The sequence below is a fragment of the Caloenas nicobarica genome, chromosome 1 (genome assembly GCF_036013445.1).
Source record: "Caloenas nicobarica isolate bCalNic1 chromosome 1, bCalNic1.hap1, whole genome shotgun sequence".
Classification (NCBI taxonomy): Eukaryota; Metazoa; Chordata; class Aves; order Columbiformes; family Columbidae; genus Caloenas; species Caloenas nicobarica.
This window is the reverse complement of record NC_088245.1, coordinates 14299133-14319692: the sequence shown is the minus strand read 5'-3', so window position 1 is coordinate 14319692 and position 20560 is coordinate 14299133. Positions and strand designations below refer to the sequence as shown.

Below are 20560 nucleotides of genomic sequence, written 5' to 3'. Positions count from 1 at the left end.
GTTTGCAAATGGATGGGCTGCTGTCTCAGATGCACAGAAATTTTAGCAGCTACAGTTCCCCTGAGACCTTGGGCCTCTGCAGAGTGTTGGCGACTCCTTGACCTTCTCCTCTTGCCTCAGTGTTTCTGCCCAGGGAAGTGTGAGACCACTGCTCACAATGGCCAGTTGCTTAGGGATCTTGAGGAGCTACATCTCAGTACACTTATTTTTTAATACGTTTGGCTTTTATTGTCTTATAAAGGTTTGGTGGCTTTTTTTCCCATCCTTAAATTTGAGCAGGGTATTAGATTTTGTACTTAACTGTCTGAATATTTTTCTCAAATTCCTATCTGTTCCAATCAAATCCTGTTTTTCCGCATTCCGGGGGGACACATTATCTCGTCAGCATTGTCAGCAACATACACAGCCAATTAGAGATTCACTTTCCAGCCTTTTTCCTATGTCTATTGAAACAATAGTGGTGTCCAAGCCAATGTTCACTGTTCTTTCATTTGTTGTTCATATTACATACTGAAAAACATCCTTTCTCTGATACTGGTTCGCAAGTCCAAGTTCACCTGTGTAGATACAAGTGTTGTTGCACACTAATTTTGGTTTTTGACTCCATGTTTATGCCCTGATACACCAGGAGCAGAAGTTTTTTCAGGCCATTTGTAATGTAGAATTGCTGTTTTCTTTTCTTCTCTTCCTACTGCTGGGCTGTCTGACCAACCCAGACCAGTGGCCTTTTCCAGGACTTGCATGTGGACATTGTACCCCATGTAGATATGAATATTGTTCTCCAGAGGAAGATGTACCTAAGAAACGTAATGAAATTCAGATCCAGGCTTATTTTTTCCTAACACAACCCCTGCTGGGGTTTCTGGAAATTTTGTTTATCTTATCACACATGAGACATGATTTTGATCTGATGCAAGCTGGTCTGAGCTCGCAGGCCTCCCTCTCAAGATTATTCTATCGTTTATGTGGGATAACCAGAGCTTTCATTTGGGACAGCTACATGTTCAGCTGTGGAAGAAAAACGTGGTGGATGTTTGTCATTACAGAAACCTTTTGGTTGATCCAACTCAGCATTCAGATGACTGATGTCCTTGTGGTTTGGAAGTCTTTAATCTCTTTCTCAAAGTGATTGCTTATCTCTTAAGATCTGTGTTTGAGTTTCTCTTTCTTAGCATATTCCAAGTTAGTCCAAATTTTCCTAGCCTCCTGTTTTTGAGAAAAACTTGGTCTGTGCAGTCAGGTCAGGCTGCTAATTGGTTAATTAATTCACCATTCTGACCTGAAAATGGGTTTCCCCCAGTCTGCTCTGGCTATTGCAAGAAGAATCCCATCTATCTGCAAGGCACCCCCTGGCTTTTCTGGAAAAAAATCAAATGGTTCTCTTTGAACTTCCCACTACTATTAGGTTTATAGCCTGGTAATTTCAGTTTTGTGGTCTATAACAAAAATGTGGGCAGAGCCATGTGGAACGATAGCTATTTATTGAATTTACAATGAGTCACAAGGGGCAAAGAGATAGGCAGGAGTTCTGGTGTTGCAGGATTTGATCTCCAAACTGTCAGTCCAAGTGATTTTAAAATGAACAAGCGTTCCTAGTGTAGGCTTTACACTGTTTGTTGTCGTCTCACAATTTCCACCAATCTTGAACAGTTTTGTAGTGTTGCGTTTTTACAGTGTTCTACTGAGGAATTTTCCAAGGGATTTTTACTTTATTCAGAAGTAATAAAGAAGAAAATCTCAGAAATGTGTTTATAATCAAAATAAGCATTGTAAGAATGGGATCAGCATTGTACATGACTTGGTCTCTTCTAAAGAAGGTCTTAATGTCTGCATTTTCAACTTTAATATGTTTTGAAACACTGTATTTTAAAACTAGCCATAAATGTTTATAACAGTTCTTATATATTGTATTTAAAATTACTGTTGTTGCCGGCAGTGAAGACAAATTTTGGAGTGCTTGCTTTTTACAGTGAGGGAATTTGTGGACAGATAAATATCTATATCTATATATATATTTGGTTACCACAGCTGGCGTTTTGGAGATTTACTATACTAACACACTAACACTAATACGCTACAATATCTAAAATGCCTTCAGCATGCCATTTACACTCATCTGAGAGATTTCGTGAAAGTATGCTATTAGTAAGCCTTCATGAGTAATCCATCATGCCTAGGAGACTTAACCAGGTTGCAGATGTGCTTAACGCTGGCTTAATAATCGTTATTTTCATTACTACTGTCCTTATTCCTGTTTCATCTGTGGTGAAAGTGTTGAGAATTTCGGTTGCAGTTCAATACATTATAATCATGGTTTTCCACAAAACACAGACCAGCACAAAACCTACAGCCGTAGTTCAGATCATATGTATGGCAAAATATCTTTCCTTTTAAAAGACTGTACGAAAGTTTAATATTCCTGCAGGTTGGTTGCGGTAGCAGCATTAAATATTAAAAATTTTAAATGTGCGGAACTGATTAATTCAGATTATATCGGAGCTACTCATAAATATTTAATATCTATATTTTGTCTGATTGGATATAATTTAAGCTATGTGCTTCTTCCAGCACTGTAGGACCAGGTACTCATCTTTTATTTCTAGGAATGGTTTAAATGTCATTCCTTTTATTACAGGTTAGTATTAATGCTTGGACCATCTGCTGTTATTGTTCATTCTTTCATAAAACCTACTTCAGAATTAATCACCTAAAGTCTAACTGAGAGCAGCTGTTAAAGTTCTTTTTACATGTACCCTTCACAAAAATACAGTTCAGTTAAAATTTGCACAAATTCAGTAGGCTGAAAGCTGAAATTCTGTCTTGGCAAGGCTTAAGCATTTCCTTAGAAATACAGAAATATTTTGGGGGGGGGGATTGGGGCTAAACTGGTCCTAGAATTAGGCTGGGGTTAAATTTGGATCATCTCGGAAGTGCGTTAAATTACAATGAGCAAATTACACTAAAAAGCTGAAGAATGAGCCTTAGTATCTCTGGAGGAGGTAGGATAGACCTGGCAGGTGTGTTGACATATGGCTACTGAACCTCAAATAGATTTTAAAAAAAAAAAAAAAATCACTGTAGTCATGCGCAAGTGGAATGAATAATGGTGTAGAAAGAGCTGCTTTTTAAAGACTTTGAAAAAGTTCAAAACTTTCTAAAAATATGTATCTGGACTTTGGTAGATTAGAAAACTCCCCTCCTGTGCTCCACAAAATTCACAGGATGGTAATATCTGATCCCAAACAAAACACCTTTACTACATTCAGAGACCTGGGAAATGGACCCTAAGTGCAACACTGCCATCTGGTAGGGCTGAAAGTGGCATCAGTCAGGTCAGGTTTAGCTTTATGAAGTTGCAAATTGATTGCTGTTGAAGTTTCCATTGAAGTCTCTACCTTGATGGTTCATTCTTTGGCAGAACAAAGTGCAGCAGAATTGAGCAGGGGGGCGTGGAGAAGATGCTCCCCCTTGCTCATCCTGGGCTTGTCCATCTACATGTGCCCCTTGTGAGTCCTCCCTTCTGTAGTCCAGCTGCTCAGACAGCTTCATGCATTTACCTGTGGTGTATGGAAGGTAAAGATCTATATGGAAAGCTACAGATCTGTTTGAAACTTAACTCTAAGTCTGGTCTGACCCCCAATGCCCATATCGTTTACCTTCCAATTTACTACATCAGTGCTGTTAAAACTCGCAACAAACAAGTTGGCAAATCCTACACAGGGAAACTCTTAACATACATTTTTCTGCTCCCAAAGCTACTTTCTGCAACAGTGCTCTGCCTGGAAATGTTACCTCCCCTGAGACTGGTACAGTGAGGAAGGAGCGATGGACCTCATCTTCTGGCTCTTTGTTCTGCTGTGGCACAGCAAGGCCCCCACCAGGGCAATGCCCCGCTGCGCTGGAAAGAAAACAAAAACCCCATAGGAGCATCTGTCCCAAGGCATATATGGTCTTCCTACACCCAACAGGAAGCATGCTTAGCTTACAGCATTAGCAATGCTCTATACCATTTCATTTTCTTGCTTAACATGCTTTAAATTATCTTCATTACATTTAGTGATTTATCCTGATCTCTCTGAAGTTAATGGCTAAAGCTCCATTGCCTGTAATGAGGCCCAGCTGCCTGAGAATGCATGGAGTATAATAACAGGCTGGTCAAGAAATTTGCTGCGGTCTCAGGTAGAAATCTTGCTTTGATGCAGTGTTTTTTCCCTTTTGAAGATGCTTCTCTCCAGCACAGTGCATAATTCTAGTTGCTGCAAAAAGCAAACTTGAAGTTTAATGGAGAAGAAAATGAGCACGAAAGTGCTACAGATTGGTACACTGGTGTGCATCCATAAATACCAGTTGCAAGAGTACTTGCTTGAGTTAAATCTGTGGGATTTTCTGAGGTGGTTGGCTGTAATCTGTCTCTGTAACACGTATGTCTCCTTGCCCTTGGAGAACTGTGGGAATGTGAAGGAAAGGATGTTGCACACCCTCCATCTCATTACGAGGTTGAGGAACATGGTTCCAGCCTTTGGAAGTTGTCCTTGGGTGAGAAAGTGGAAGTCTAAAACCACTGTAAAACACATAATCTGATATTTTGCCAGGGATTTTGGAGGGAGACTGCCTCTTGAACTGAGGCAAGTCCTGCAGCTCTGCACTAGTCTGCTCAGAGATCTTGCCCAGTGACAGCTCAGTTTCATTCTGACTTTGCTCTTCAGGACTTGAGAAAGTGCCAAGTTCTCCCTGTTTTCAACTGGATAATATAAACAGCAAAATGAATTCATTGCCCAAGCTACTTTTGCATGGGAGCTCACAGGAAAACTGTGTATAGTCATGTCTATTTCAGCGTTGGCAATACGGAAAAATATGTCAGATATAAAAGAGGAAAAAAAATATCATAAGGAGGCATTATAATACACTCCGTAGAGGCAAAGTGTACTTTTGCCCTCTAGGAAATGGAATAAAAACAGTTCCAGCAGGAATGATTTATAATAGAAAATGTAGCTTTTCCAGAATGAAAACTTTTCTTGGAAAAAATCCTCCATTTTTCTTAACACTTGTGTTTTGGTTTGGCTTTTGTTTTTTAATTTGGAAAACAAAAGTTTTGAAAGGAAGAGTTTGACATTCATTAAATACATTTTGTTCTTTGTCACCTCAAGATTAAGTTGAATTTTCTTGTTTTGATATGTAGTATCACAAAGTCTGTGGTTAGGATCTTGCTGCCTTTATTCTGTCAGTAGGTTGGATATATTAACCAGACTGTAGAACCTGAAACACAGGGAAGTGCCCTTCCTGGGTGGAGGCGACACTCAGCACAAAGTGTTTGGAAAGGACAGTTAAATGTCGACGTAAATAAAAAATAAACCTTTTTTCTTCAGTTCCACAGAATGAACTGAAAAACTCTAAGCTGAAATGATAGTTGGGAAGATCAAAGTATTTCATTTTCATTGGAAAAAACATAGTAAGAATGTTTTATCATTAATGAATTTTTAAGCATTTTTGTCTTCTAAAATGGATTCATTTTTTCAACTTTTCGTATCTGAGATAAATGTTCAAATAATATTGACACTGTACCAATTATTGACAATATTTCTGGAAAAGTCTTGTTTAGCAAAGGTGCACAATCCAAGTTTCTTGTAATTTTGAGTAGGAGAATGTGCATTTACCTCTGAGCTAATGTGGTGAAAGATACACAGAAGTGGATTCCTAGAACACTTTTAAAAAAATGTATTTCAGTGTGCTCTTTTTGACTTCTGTCTGTGTATTGCATGTTTTGCAAGTATAGTGTACAGTGCATCCAGACTGATGCATAGACCACACTCGTATCCAGACATATCTTTCTGTACCAACCTCTGCTTATCTGATTCTCCTTACTCATTCTTCCATGTGCAACACTGAGAGGATTAAACAGATGTCAGAGTAATTCTTTGAATCAACTGCAGAATTTCAAAGCAGACATGGAAGACAGTACTGAATATGTGGTTCCCTAGATACACGCTACTTACATTTATCTATACTTAATTCATTTATAGATAGATCTTTATGATGTTTGAAGTGGCATGACTACATTTAATGGTGTCTGGCCATTCCTCTGTGCTTTAATTATTGAATTAGAGGGAGACATTGAAGATGAGCCAGACACTTTTGCCATTTTTTCTTGAAATGTGTGACTTCTCAAATAGTCCAACTTCCAACATCTGCAGTAAAAACAGAGTAGTCTTCACCTAAGTAGAAAGTTCATCTGATTTTACTCAAGGTAGTAGAGATTCATGGTGACCTTTCTTGGTGAGTCTGGACTGGGCAAAATGGTAAACGTTGCTCTTCCAAATTCAGGCACATGTTTCTTCCCACCAGTTGCTCAGAATTTGCTTCCAAGTACGGATATCTGCTGCTGATGACACAGCAGGATATTTTCTCCTAGTTGTTCTGTGGGAAGCGCTGTTGGGTTTTAGACCCATCACAGCATATTGGTGTCACTTCTACCTTGACCTTAGCAAAAGCATGAGGAGAAGATGATTAAGATGCCTTCTTTTTCCACACTGAAACAGTGGGTTGGAAGAACATCAACATTTAGCTGAGACAAGCTAGTATGCCTGCATTGATATACTATCTTCTCACGGGTGGCTGGTGTTCCTGGAAGCTTATTTGATAACCCATTTTAAGCACTGGTGTAAAGAGATGCCACAAAACAGGAGACAGGATGACCAGCTAGGGCCTATGGATTTAACTGCATTCCCCATTTTATGTTGTCTTAGTCCAATCAGTGATGTTTACATCAAATACACTTGACTAACTGCCAGTTTCTTGAAGGAGGGAGTCTTGCTTTCTTTACTCCTTAAATTTTCTCTGACAAACTGAAGAAGAAAAGCTAGGAAGAGAAAAACCTCTATATGTGGCACAGATCCACTAGTTACCATGGCTCTTCACTAGCTTGGCTTCTTGTTGAAGATGCCAGTGCAAGTTACTCTGGCAATTCAGTTCTCCCTGTTACTGACCACCTCTCTGCCAGAGAGTGGCTGTGGTGGTTGTACATCTCAGTTTGCCAGGTAGCTGACTTTCTCATGTTGTAACTCTGCCTTGTGAGCCTTTTTAAATTGGCATGAAAGAATGGAAATTTTTGATCTCAAATAGGCATCAATCAACACAGTAACTAAAGATGCTAAATGATATCCCACCCGTATTTGTTGCAGTCCTCTTCAAACCCTCTACTGCTAAAGAGCACGTTTCATGCTCCCAACAGCAAGGCCCTTAAACATGAGGTTTGCTATAGCTCCATCCCACTCAACCGACTCACGTCTCTGCTTAAGGTGGACTTGCTCTGAGTGCTCTCACTATGACATAAAGTTGTTCTGCTGATTTCTTGCATGAAAACTGTCAAGGCTACATTGAAGCATTAGTATCTTTACCATTTTAGCCCTTGCCACCCTCCTATAATAATATGAAGAACATCACTTATTCTGGAGGTACTTCTCAGTAACTGTCTCCTGTGAGGACCTCTGTGACACAACAGACCACAACCCAGGGAGCTGTAGACTTGCAGCAAACCAAGGCAGGCGGCTGTGGGATTTTTTTTTTTTCCAGAGAACCAAGTGCCTGTTTCTGTTCTAACAAAATATGAGTCATAGCAGGGACATGGCTGTGAATACTTATCTCTTTCACTGGGATGTGTGGAGCAGAAAGAATTTCAGCATGGAAAGAGGACATGAACAGATTTGTTAAAAATCTGTTAGTTGCCTGGGGAATTTGTACTCATATTATCTGGGATAGTTGTGCACACCAGGGACAAGAACCATCCTGTTTCCTTTTTTTTCTTAAGAACAGAAAGTGACCATTGGGGAATTTGCTGTGTATATAAAGCATTTAACAAGCAGCTGAATGATAATGATAAGTTCATGATACAAAAGTTATTGTGCTGCGGTTATTCTTTTTGTGTGTGCATGGCTTGCTGTTTTACCATAATGTTGGGCTCAGATTTTTTGAGAACATGTAAGGGTGGCAGAGCATCTGTTAGAAAGTGACTAGAAACAGGAGTCTGGAAGGGACCCCTTTTGTCTTCAGATCCAAACCTTTGCCCAAGAGAAATAGAGAGGGGGCACTTGGTGGATTTTCCCCCAGATCCCTACCAAATGGTTCCTGATCACAACCTGACATGGTCCCGCTGTTCCTGCCCTTGGTCTTCCTTGCTCAGTAGTTGCCCGTTATAACAAATCTTATACAAGGAAGAAACCATTTGCCATAAAATAATGTACCTACAGTCATACCCTTGGTGAGGTAGCCATCAATTGCTTGGAATGCCCACCCTTCACAAACTGCAAAGAATTGCACTGTAAAGGATAAGTATATGTATTTTATTAGTGTGATCATCTCGGTCTCTGACCCATGTAGCCACACATCCATACAGACAAACAGATGCCACTGAGCTTTAATATTGCTCTTATTTTAGGAATTTTATTTCTTAGGCACATTACTTTCATTACTTTGGCTCAGTTTTCATTAGATGTGTTTTTAAATGTCAAGGAACATGTGAATGTTTGTTTTGATTTTTTTTTTCACATTCTTTTCCATGTTTTTCTGATTTGAACCCTTAGAAATAAGTATTTTTCATTGATTAGACATTGCAATATTAATATACCATGTATGGTCAAAGGTTTGTATAAAGATTTGTCACAGTCCAGTCATCATTTATGTGCCAGAATTCAGTATAAATACTACTTTATATTTAGTATAAACCCTACTATATTTTTTCCCATATGAATCCTCATTTGCTCCATCCTGTCTGCTTTAACTTAATATGTCAATCAATCTCTAGACTATTTTGTAGTTATGTTCCAGGTTTTAGATGGGAGTTGTCTAGCTTTTTTTTTTTTTTGATAGCATTCTGTGCCAACTAAATGAGGGACTGCTTAACCAGAATTGTTTTGTCGCATGAATCATACATACAAAATTAAATAATATTTTTAAACTCTTATGTCTTGTTCCCATAATAATCAGTATCATGCATTTTGATCCTACTTCTGCTCATGGTTCTCAGTAACTCTCAGTGCATTTCAGTCTTTACTTTCCTGTACTCATTTTCTTTAATTTTGCCTTTCTGATCAGGACTCTTGTGCACTCTCAGCCCCTTGCTCCCCAGGGAGCTGTAGCCAGCGCTCGCAGAGCCTGACTCGGTGTCTACTTTGGGGCTGGACAGGCTGTGACAGACACTGCTGACTCCACTGGGTAGGTCTGTTGTGTAGAAAGGACTGTGAGATGAGTGGTTTGGGTGAGGAGGACGACATTCTCCACACTCATGTCCAGGCAGATGAATCCCCAGTCTGGCGTTAAAACAAAAATCTGCACGTATAATGTGCAGCTGCGGTATTGGATGCCCAATATATTTAGATGGCAAACCACCAGGTTATTTAAGGTCTCTTACTGCTGCGGTCCATTAAGCAATCCTGTTAATCTCTGGTTTAAGGAAGATAAGCGTGAATATATTAAAGATAAATGGAGTCAGAAACTTTATTGCTGTCTCTTGTTCATGATCTAAACTATAAGATTATGCCAGTTTTCACTTGAATAATATCACACAGGGACACAACTGTGAGGAGGGAGAACCGAAGCTGAAGCAGCAGTGTCATTGTCATGGCTTGACGCCTGAAGATAAGCATGGTCAAAGTGATCGTGAGGGCTTAAGAGCATCATATACCATACTGTTCAAGATAGTCAAATGTACAGCTGTGTTACTATTAAAAAGAAGGCGGGTGGGTGAGTGTGTGGAAACACAGGGAAAATAATGCAGAATGTGTGGGACAGGATATTGGGAGTGAATGTCAACATCATTTCTGTGCTAAGCATGACTCAATAGAAGACCAATTGAACCTTAGGATGTACAAGGAAAGGAGTGAAGAGTAAAAGGGCCAGCATCATTTTGCCACTGGGTGTGCGGTACAATGACATACTCAGATTTCAGTGTTATGGGCAGATTTGATGGCCTCTGCTTGGAAACTTCACAGTAAAAGTAGATGATGAGAGAGAAGGAACATCTTCCTGTGCAATTGGAAACTTAATTTAGTATCACTAGTTTGAGAAAAGGTATGGTTGAGGGAGATATGAAAGATGTCTATAAATGTTGAATGCTGTTAATAAAACAAAAACCTTTCACTGTTACTGAAAATGCAAGAATTTACAGAAAAGAGAGGTTTTCCCTATAGTTAAATTATGGAACTTCTTTCCATATAAAGCTGTAAAAGTACAAATACAGTTATTTAAATGAACACTTTAATGGTTCATTGATGATTACTATATGCCACAATCACAGAATCACAGAATCACAGAATGTTAGGGATTGGAAGGGACCTCGAAAGATCATCTAGTCCAATCCCCCTGCCGGAGCAGGAACCCCTAGGTGAGGTTACACAGGAAGGCGTCCAGGCGGGTTTTGAATGTCTCCAGAGAAGGAGAATCCACAACCCCCCTGGGCAGCCTGTTCCAGTGTTCTGTCACCTCAGCATACCTTGAGGTGGGAGCACACGTGCAGGGGATGCAGGGCTCGTTCTCTGCGTGCCCCGTTTCTTGTAATCCTCTCAAAGCATCTGCAGGTGGCTGGAGCCAGGACAGCTAGGGCGGAAGGAACTTTTGGTCAGCCCAGTGGGATAATTCAGTTGCCTAGATGCACGTAGTGCTGTTTGTGATAACACGCAGCATCCCAGCCCCTGCCTGCCAGTCCACGAGGCAGGAGTTTGCCGCTCGGCCTGTGCTGCACTCGCTGCCTCCCTGTGTTCTCCTTGGAGTCCCTCAGAATGTACCCATCTTTGAGCAGCTGAAGTGAATTTTGGCACCTGAGCTCTTGTATTTCAGCTAACGGTGCTCTGCAATTCGGAGTTTCTGCTCTCTAGAACATGTTAAAAAAATCCAGCATTGAAAGCTTTTGAAAGTAGGCAACATGGGTTGTGTGCACCACCATGCAACCACTGTCACACTTGCACCGCTACTAGAAAATAGGTATTAAATTTTATAATGCACCAGTATAACTTTGCAGTACATTAGGACTTGGATAAACATTATTTACACACTTTGAGAGTAACAAGCAGGCTTTCAGTGACCTGTGTTTAAGATTTCAGTGTGTTTCTAGGGCAAATTAAAGATGTTCTAAAGCAAGGAAGAAAGTGACCTGGCTTTTCTGGCTTTTCTTTTTTTTTTTTTTTTTTAATAACGCTATACAAAATGTAATTGAAGGATGCAAACTGTAGGGAATTTCTTTCAGGATATTTAGAAAAAGACCTATTGTCCTGTATTTATCTAGGCTTATATTTTATTTTACAGATGAGTAGTTATGGAAGAACATTGCACGTGTGTATTTTGATTGGAAGATATTTGCTTATCCTCCAGTATCACTCAAACTCATGCACTTCACTATATTTGCTTATCATAATTCATGTGTCCATAAGAGGATTTGTATTATTTTAGCCTGAGGTAAACATCTTCAATGGCCTGGTTTTAGTTGGCGTGCTTCCTTAGCTAAAATTAAGACAAAAGTTCCTGCAAATGTTTTACTGAGTTATAGTAAATTCCCAGTTGATAATTATGCTGGCTTCCAAGATAGCCTTCATTTTATTTTTTCATGCTATTGTTAGGTGGGTATTGAGTAGCTGTTTGTCTTTCGAGGACAGCAAAACAAAGGGTTTTACCAAACTCTTCTGAAAATCTGAACACTGCAGTAATATTCAGACCTTCTAAATAATTTATTGAGAGCACAGCCAACAATATGAAATTTTCATGTATGAGTATCAAACAGGCAACCTCACATAAACTTGAAAGGCATGAAAAATAAGGTTAGACTTCAAAACAGAGGTCAATATTCTCAGGCTTAGAGTGATAAAAAGGTAATCGCAATAACGTTTAATCTGTTTTCAATAAAAACCTTATGTTGGCATATTTCATAGAAGCATGACAAAATTTGAATTTGAAACTTAATAAGGAGATTGGTGATTGCTGAATAAGGACACAAAACTGTTCCTACATAGACCAGCAACCAGGCTTACTTCATACCCTTTGTAGCTGATGGGGTCTAGGAATGACCCTGGTACTCTTCCCATCTGCTCCTGGGGCTTTGGAGAGAAGTAATACACTATGACTGGCAAAATATGTTTCACAATTATTTAAGTCGAACCATCATGTAGTTACTGTTAAAGCATATGTTGGTTATGTTGCTAACTCTCATTTCAACAATATTTTGTTGCACTGAGGTGAATTTTAAAAAATAATATGATTTGGCTTGTGTTACATAAACAGAAACTATAAAAGGCAGTCCTCATTAGTCATTATAGGAGATAATGCTTAGATGAGCATTCTTGTTTTGGCAATTGTATGCAATATAATTTAGTGGTTGAATTTTGACTGTTGGCACCTTCTGCTAGACACCCTTTTTAGAGACATAGCTGATGTACATTTTTGTGAAACGGATTTTGTTTCATATCCAGATTGTTTTTACTGCTTAAACTTCATTAATGCTGTTCAGGGCTCTGCGAGTTATCAAATGGAGTAACAGACATTTGCTGATATCCATTGGATCTCTCAGTGCTACAACAGTGCTCGCTAAGTTGCTAAGCATTAGTTATATATTTGGCATGGCACAAGAAAGAAGATAAAGATAGTAATTGTCTCCAGTGTCCTCGGGTGAGCTCTGGGTGCTGGGATGCTTAATTCCTGCTCAGCTCCCTCTGACGTGGGTGATAGCTGGACATCTAAATAGAAGTTGGATAATTAAGTTCCTCTGTGTGCCTCTTGGTGGAGTTCACCTCAGTTTGGACATCTTCAGTGTTAACATCTACAGCTGAGCTTTACAGTTTAGGCTCCCTTTATAGTCAGTGGGGAGAATTGGGCATTTCTCAAGTGTGATTCATCTGGCCTGTTTTAGATATCAACATTAGCGTGAGATTTACAGGCTAAATGGGGTGACATAAATAGATATGATGTTCTCAGGAGCTTTATATAGCAGTAGCACATATTCACTGGGACAGTGGCTGAAACCTCCATCTCCTCCTTCCAAGAAGGCTGTCCCAACCCTGGGAATAGAGAACAAGCCTCTCTCTGTGCCAGCTGGTGTTCACTTTTCCCATTCAAAATGCAATGCCTGTAGTGGAGGGACAGTGACTGGGCCACACAGACACTGGGGTTTAAAATATTTTAGGATATTTGCTTGGTAAATTCAGGTATGAATCTTCTTACCTAGGTGAGAGCCTTAATTACCCATCTGTTGGTTCGGAAGCAGACCGCTATGTCAGCAACCAGTCTTATCTCTCCTCTGCCAGGTCTCTGGGCTGTGCCATCACGTTTGGTGATGCCAGCTGGAACAAAGCACCTCACTGCTCAGCATGACAGTTTCTGGTGGCTTTGTGTGTGGTTAGAAACATATTTAAGTTAGGGATTTTTATGCATGAGGAGTTAGGCTCTTGGGTCTAATATTGGAATCGTGCACCTGTTTTAGGTGCCTGAGTCTGTTCACGGGTCTAACCATTGGACTCTTTACTTGTAGCATCTCAGACCTTGTAAAGAATGTGACCAATCTGTTCTAGTTTAGGTATATAAGAATAAACACTGCTTATACTGCTGCTGATGTCATTGTCACTGTCTTGATATGAACTTTCAAAAAGATGTTATAAGTAGTGTCTCTGCAAATAGTTCTTTGACAAGGCTACTCTTTGCATCAATGACAAATGATGTCTCTATATATCATGTTACTGACATCTTGCCACACATCTGCAATCTATTTTCAGTTCTCTGTTGCTCATTACCAATTTAGGAAAGGAACCGAAAAGCTATGGAGACAGAGATTTGATGGAGCATGGGGTAGAACCACCGAAACTAGTACTGTAACATAAAGCAATACCAGATCTGATTTTAAGCTGTCTAGAGCAAGGTTCAAAACTTGTGCATTTTTATTCCCCTCCTCCCAAGAGCTATTGGTAACTGGAGTTATTGGTGAAGGCATCACAGGTTAGAGATGGTGCTGTTCAACACACCATCAGCCCATTTTCAAGAAAAGTTCAGTGGTGTGCTCTTGTGAGCTTAGTGCTTTGGTGTGGGCTGTGGAAAACCATTAGTTAATTGAGAATGCTTTCAGTTGTAAGAGTGGTGTCCCCTGGCTATACCTGTTTATTTACCCATGCCGAAATGTCTTTCTGTTTTGATTTATCCCAGCTACCTACCTGGGGAAAATCAAAACGAGTATGAGTAAGAATCCCATGGGTTTTCTGCTTTTGTTTTTGCTGGGTGAGGTATAGACCTGTGATTCGCACTGTTTTGGGGTATCTGTCTGGCATTCATATTTGAAACTGCTGCATAACTATGAATTCATAGATTTTGGTTTCTTTTGAAAGCAAATTATTTCTGTGAGCAGTAAAGGTTAGTTTGATGTCAACATATATGTTACTAGGTTTTTTGTGGTTTTTTAATTAGTAAAAAAAAAAAGGAATTTAAGGTTCTGAATGCAATTAAGTGTATACAGTTTCTGGATCCTTGTAAGAATGCTTGCTCCACCATTAATTTACAAATACATTTATGAGCACACTTTTGAATGCACACCTCTAGAACTCTACCTGAGTATTTATAGCTTTCTTGTCACTGCAGTGTCTAAACACTATACTTTTAAATAAGGCATCAGGGCTTATTCTCTTCTTACTAACAGTGTCATCTGTAGTTGATATTTCGGGGGTGGTCTGGTATTTTAAAGATTTGGACTTAGTATTATTTGTGCCCTGTAAGACGGCACTATGTGCTGGGATGGGTTTACACTTGGGACGCTTGTGTTTGGCATTTTGTGACAGTAGCATAGAGGCACCATTGCCTAAAAGAGGGGACCAGCTTGGGAAGGGATGAAGAACATCTTCCATGTGTTGGTTCATCTCTTGCACAAACCCCTCCCAGCTTGCCGAGACTGCAGGTGATGAGTCCAGAAACCCACTCTGGCAGCACCGCTTCATTTCTACTTTTAAAGCTATTGTAAACAAAGCCAGAGACGGGAAAACTCAGAATGGAAGGAGCCCAGTGTGGGCTTTAGATCATGTCATGTTGGCCAGGAGATGCTGAGGCTCAGATAGCCATGGCACGTGCCACTGCTGGAGCTCCTCACGCTCGCTGGGCTGCTGTTGCCCTGTCCCAGCTCCATCTCTGAGCTGATGAGGCCGGTGCTGGGGGTAGCGTGAGACCTTGCTGTGGTGCGGCCTCTCACCATTCCTGATGGTGTGGTGGGAACCTGCTAATGGCAGAGCTGTCTCTTCTCTGCCGACTGCAAAGAGATGGTGCCTCTCTCAGCTGTGGAGAGAACGTGCAGCACCAGGTGACAGCTCTGGCATGAGGCGGAGCACGCTATATAGCAGGTGATTTTAAACAAGAGTGACAACAGTTGTGACCGCTGCCAGATGCTGGGCAGAGAGATGTTTGGGAGTGGTTACCAGGGAACGTGTGTTGGCTTTGATGAGCCTTTTGTCATTCTGCTGGCACATTGTATGCCTAGTGCCTACAGGATTGGCATGGCTGCAGTTTAACCAAACCCAGAATTTGCTGATGAGGCAGCAGAAAATGAGATTCAGAGGATGGAGTGTCTCTGCGCTGGTCTCCCAGGTGAATCCTCTAATTTGTTCAGGAGTCAGCCCTTCTTCCTGATCCTTTGAGCTGCGTAAGGGAGTCGGTGTTTGCGTGCAAACATGTAAGCTTGGCTGGTCCTAAGTAGTCTGCCTTCGATTGCATTCCCACGGCTGGCTGTTTTAAGAAGTGTTAAGCTTTGCTTGGCTCTGAATGTGGTGTGACGGTGGCAGCCCTTGCTGTACGTGATGTTAGTCTCCATTTCTTTTTGCAGTCTCTTGAAAGCCGTGGCACTGCAAAGGAACAGAGGCCGCTCTGAACTGTGCCATTGCACACCTGACTTGCATTACCTGGAGACCGATATATTTTTTGAGGAGTCAAGCAAAAAACCAAAATAACTTCAGTATAAGTAATTTATTTCCTAAGAGGGAAGTTTCTAGCCGTGGCTCAGGTGTGCAATGATGCACAGTATTATAAGGAACTGCCTTCAACCTTGAGAAGAACCTAAAAAGATGCCTGTCCTTGCTTTGATGCAGGGAAGTCTCATTTTGGGAAGTCCACTCTCTGTGGTGATCTATTTCACATACCAAACTTATTTTCTGCTTTGCTCATGATATACAAGAGTGCATTTTTACACCGCTGCTATGTGTCCTAACTCACATAAACAGCATACAGGGCTTCAAAGATTTTTGCCTTCGTTAATTCTTTCCCGACCTCTGTTAAATCTCCACTCATGCTGTTTTATGTGTCATAGCTGTATTTCTACATCTCGTCCTTTTCCTTGAGAGAACATAGGGCAAATTTTATGCAATTACTTACACAGATTCATAGATTTCTATAATATTGTGTATATTATGTGTAGCATGTAACACTGGAAACAGAGTGAAAATGATGTTCATAAGAAGAACATGAGTTTCTCAGAAATATCTGAAAATAACCCAAGTTCAAAACTCACTTTGTCTCTTCTGTTATGCTGCTACCTCCACCCGTGGTACAATTTCAGCAGCATCCTTGCCAGCCTCCTTCTTCCTGACCCTTTTCCTCCCCAAGACATGTCAGCTCCCGGCATCGCCGGAGGCACCGCTGCTCCTCGTCCCACGGGAGGCACCAGCTCCAGGGCTCCTGCAGACACCTGTTGTGGGAAGTGTGAGGCGTCTCTGGAGAGGGATTGCCTCATCCCCTCCGTTCCCGAGGAAATAGCACCCCAAAGCTCCCGGGAGACGGTGGTGTTGGCAGGATGGGGCCAGCCTGCTTGCTCTCTTAGCTGCGCTCTGTAGCGGCTCCAGGCGAGCGCAGCAGCTGGTGTGTGCTGGGCGCGCAGGGGGCTGCCGTCAGCAGCTCTCCACGTTTGTTTTTTTGGCTGGAAAACTGAACTGGGAACCTTGTGATTCTCAGAAATACAGGTTGGGGGGGCGGGGGGGGAAGTGTCCACAACCATTTTACAGAAAGACGGGTAGGGCAAAGTGGAGGCTACTTCTGTGGCATTCCCAGCTCTGATATGATTGTTTTCATGGAGCCACTTCCTAGGCTTTTACAAAGTAAACTGAAGTTATCCACCTTACCTGTGTATTCCTATCCAGTAATTCATGGACAGGAAGGTTTCACATCCACTGTGCATACATTGTTCACTTGATTGAGATGCAAAGTAAGAGCTGCGTAGTGGGTTGTCATCTGGCTGTCAACCAGTGTGCAAGGCTGACCTACACCTCGTTGTTGCGTTTTACAAGTGGTTTTGCGTCTGGTCTCTCCTCACAGTCACTGTGCCAGTCCCTAGTACTGAACGTCTCCTTCAGGGTTTCCAGGCCACAGCTGCAGATTGCATCTTCTCCCTTCTGTCACCTCCTCTCTGCTGATTTGCCAAGCCGTGGTCCTCTCTTCCCCCAGTTGTTCTCCAAAAAGTGCCTCTTCCCTATTCCCTGTACTGGTTCCAGTGTTACCACCTTCCCCACCGCAGTTCACTCACTGTCCCTCTGCCCTCATGTGGATGGTAATGATCAAACTTTAGCAGCAACTTGACTTTCATCACATTTTGCACATTTTTCAGCTTTTTGAGAAGCGAGATTCTGCTCAATTGATGTTTTCTCATCAGAAGGCTTAAACTTTTGATTAGGATCCCTCTCTTTTCCCCACTTCTTTCCAACCGGCAGACGTGACTTCCTGCTTTAAAATGGAGACATTTCTCACATCAAAAAATCATTGGAAATGATAGCCCCATGAAGCACCTCTTCTCCAACAAAGCAGTATTTCTGGACTGAAATGTATTTCATGGGACTTTTTAAAGTGAGCTCTATTAGTCAGTAAGTGCTCTAAAAGTGCTAAGTGAGGACAGGATTTCCAGAAATATTTAGATGCTAAAAATGAAAATGTATCTGAGCACGTGTGATTTTTTTTTTTTTTGATTTGTATTTTTGTGTGTAAAGATTTAATATAATTTGTCCAAATTTGGAGGACAGCTCTCGCACTTCAGAGTGGAAGAGCTGCTGAAAGCAAAGGACACTGGAATTTTTCAGCCAGGGCAGCACAATGTTTTGCTCTAACCTCACTTCAGAAATGAATGAAGTGTTTTGACTGAAATTCCTTTTCTCTTAAATAACTAAATCGGTCTGAGACAGACTCTTACCATGGAAAAAAAAAAAAAAGCCCAAGAGGGTGAAAATTGGCAAAGACGTCAGGAACTGAAAATAGAAGGAAATGTTGGACAACTTTTAAAGTAGATGTTATCAGCTTTGCCTTTAATATTTGCAGTGTGCTGTTGCCTGATCAGTAGGTTGTTCCCAGCGCAGCCCTCCTGCATTTCTTGGGAAGATGTTCTCTGTTCCTCTTGCTGGGCCATTTCAAGTCAGCCGAGGGCTTCCTACGTACAACTGTACACGGGCTACCTGCTCCCGTGGGCTGTCCACAAGCTCCCTTCTCATCCCTGGTGTGTAGGGTGAGAGAAGTGAAACTGGGGCTTCCCGCTCTCCTCAGGGCAGCAGCCAGGAGGGCTGGTTGTGGGGTGCTGCCCTGGCCGGGGGGAGCAGGGTCTGGCACCCCTGTGCCTGGCTGAGCAGTCCCCAGGGCTGAGAAGGGCTCCTCACCTCTTCACTCACCCAAATTCTCCTCGCAAGGAAGGGCTTTGTGGGAGATAGAGCAGAGCCTGGTTGGGCTTGTAGATGAGACTCATTGCTGTGTCACCCATTGGGTGCTGTGGGGGGGCTGCGCCAGGGCCCCACTTGACTGCCCAGTCCTGGGTGCTCTGTCCAGCTGTGCCCTTCCAGATGTTTTCCAAGGTCTGGGTGGGTATTGGCATTGGTCCTTGCTCCTGAAGTGCCAGATGTTGGGCATCAACTACATATAATGTAGTGCATGAACCAGTGTACAGGCAGAAACAAAGCCTGGTGGAGGGGATCTCAGAGGGACCTTCAGGTTGCTCTTGGAAGGGGCAGCTGAGAGCCCTCAGGAACAAGCCCTAGTCCCAACATAAAATCACAGTCCTGTTGCCGGGCTGTGCATTAGCACAGCTTTCTTGTTATTGGTCATTAACACTTGGCTTGGATTGTGTTTTCTTTCATTTTATGGGAATTTGATGTATTTCACCACTGGGTAGAGAAAAAAAATCATCACTGAGAATGTCATGATTAATTTTTTTCCTCTTAGAGAACTATGAAATTATTCTGAAATGTATGACACGTGTATAATAACAGCCTAGTGCTCTGTTTTTAAAAAATGTGCTAAAGGCATTGTGCAGTTTCCCAGAAGCTTAATGAGGGAGCCATACTGCGTTGGAAATTTTTCAACAATAAAAATTGACCTATTACATGCTCATGTAAAATGAGGGTTGACAATCACACAAATATGTCCAAAATCAAATATAGGCATTGTAAAATATCACTTCTTTCACAGAGAGAAACTGGTCACCTGTTCACAGTAGGATTTTGCATTATATCCCATTCAGTAAAGAATAAGATGCTTCCCCACAGGGAAACAAAATGGCAGCAAAGCACTGGCCCTGTGCCCTTCTCTCAGTGCTTTTCACTGGCTGTTTTGCCAAGTCTTAAAAAATAACACATAGGCATATTTTTTCAACATGTGTTTTGCCTCTTTGTTGGCCTAAAAGCACAAAGGGAAGAAAAGGTTCTGCTTTATTTACTCCTTCATCATCAAATGCAGGAAGAATTAATTGTTTGATTTTTTTTTTTTTTTCCCTCTCCATTATACTTATTTTCTAAAAATCTGGACTCTTTTGCTGTTCTTTTAACATATACCCCAGAAATGGCCTCTGCTTAAAAACTGAGCATATGGCTCTGAACTTGCATCTGCGTTCAGGGAAGTTTCTAATGCAAAAGACTGAAATATGGAGTCATAGGAGCAGAAAAGTTGGATTCAGGAATTATTCGGTATGCTATTGAATAATCAAAGAAAGGAAGATAAAGAGTTGAAAAATAAGTTAAACATGGTAAATATTGCTCCCCTGCTCAGAACAACTAAAGCCCCTGATAATATTAGCATGTTCTTTAGATATTTAATAGTAAGTTTAAGTCGATATGTAGCCCAGATGGAACGACTAATGTCTGGGATTTAAAAACCCCAGCTGGGGGATGTGTATCACCAGTGGATGTGCTATCAGTCACCTTGCGATACCTTGCTTCGCTTACCCAGCCACTGACTGGCTCATGGTGTTTCCGGCAAGGGAGTGCAATATAGGGAGGTGGAACGTGATGTAGGGAGGGATCAGAGTTTATCAGCAGTCCCCGTCAATCGCTGATCTCTGTGTGTTAAGGGGGAGGGGGAAAGGATTAAAGTATGAAAGCAGAACTAGCGTGGTAACTAAGATCTTGATATAGATTCAGCATACAAGGCTACAAGTCACAGGACTCTCTTTCAGCAGGGAGATCTTTTTGTGTGGATCTCCTGGCAGGTCCTTTGCCCTGGCAATACAGGGGGGTTTTGGTGGTATGTTTTGGTTTTTTGTGGGTTTTTTGTTGTTGTTGGGGTTTGTTTGTTTGGGGTTTAAGTGTTATTCAATAGC

At 41.4% G+C, this 20560-nt stretch overlaps 1 protein-coding gene across 1 annotated transcript in view; it reads left to right on the top strand.

The window, feature by feature from the left end:
• Window positions 1-20560, top strand: part of RELN (reelin) — a 289052-nt gene that overhangs the window by 26092 nt on the left and 242400 nt on the right. The gene's annotated exons all lie outside the window — the stretch shown is intronic.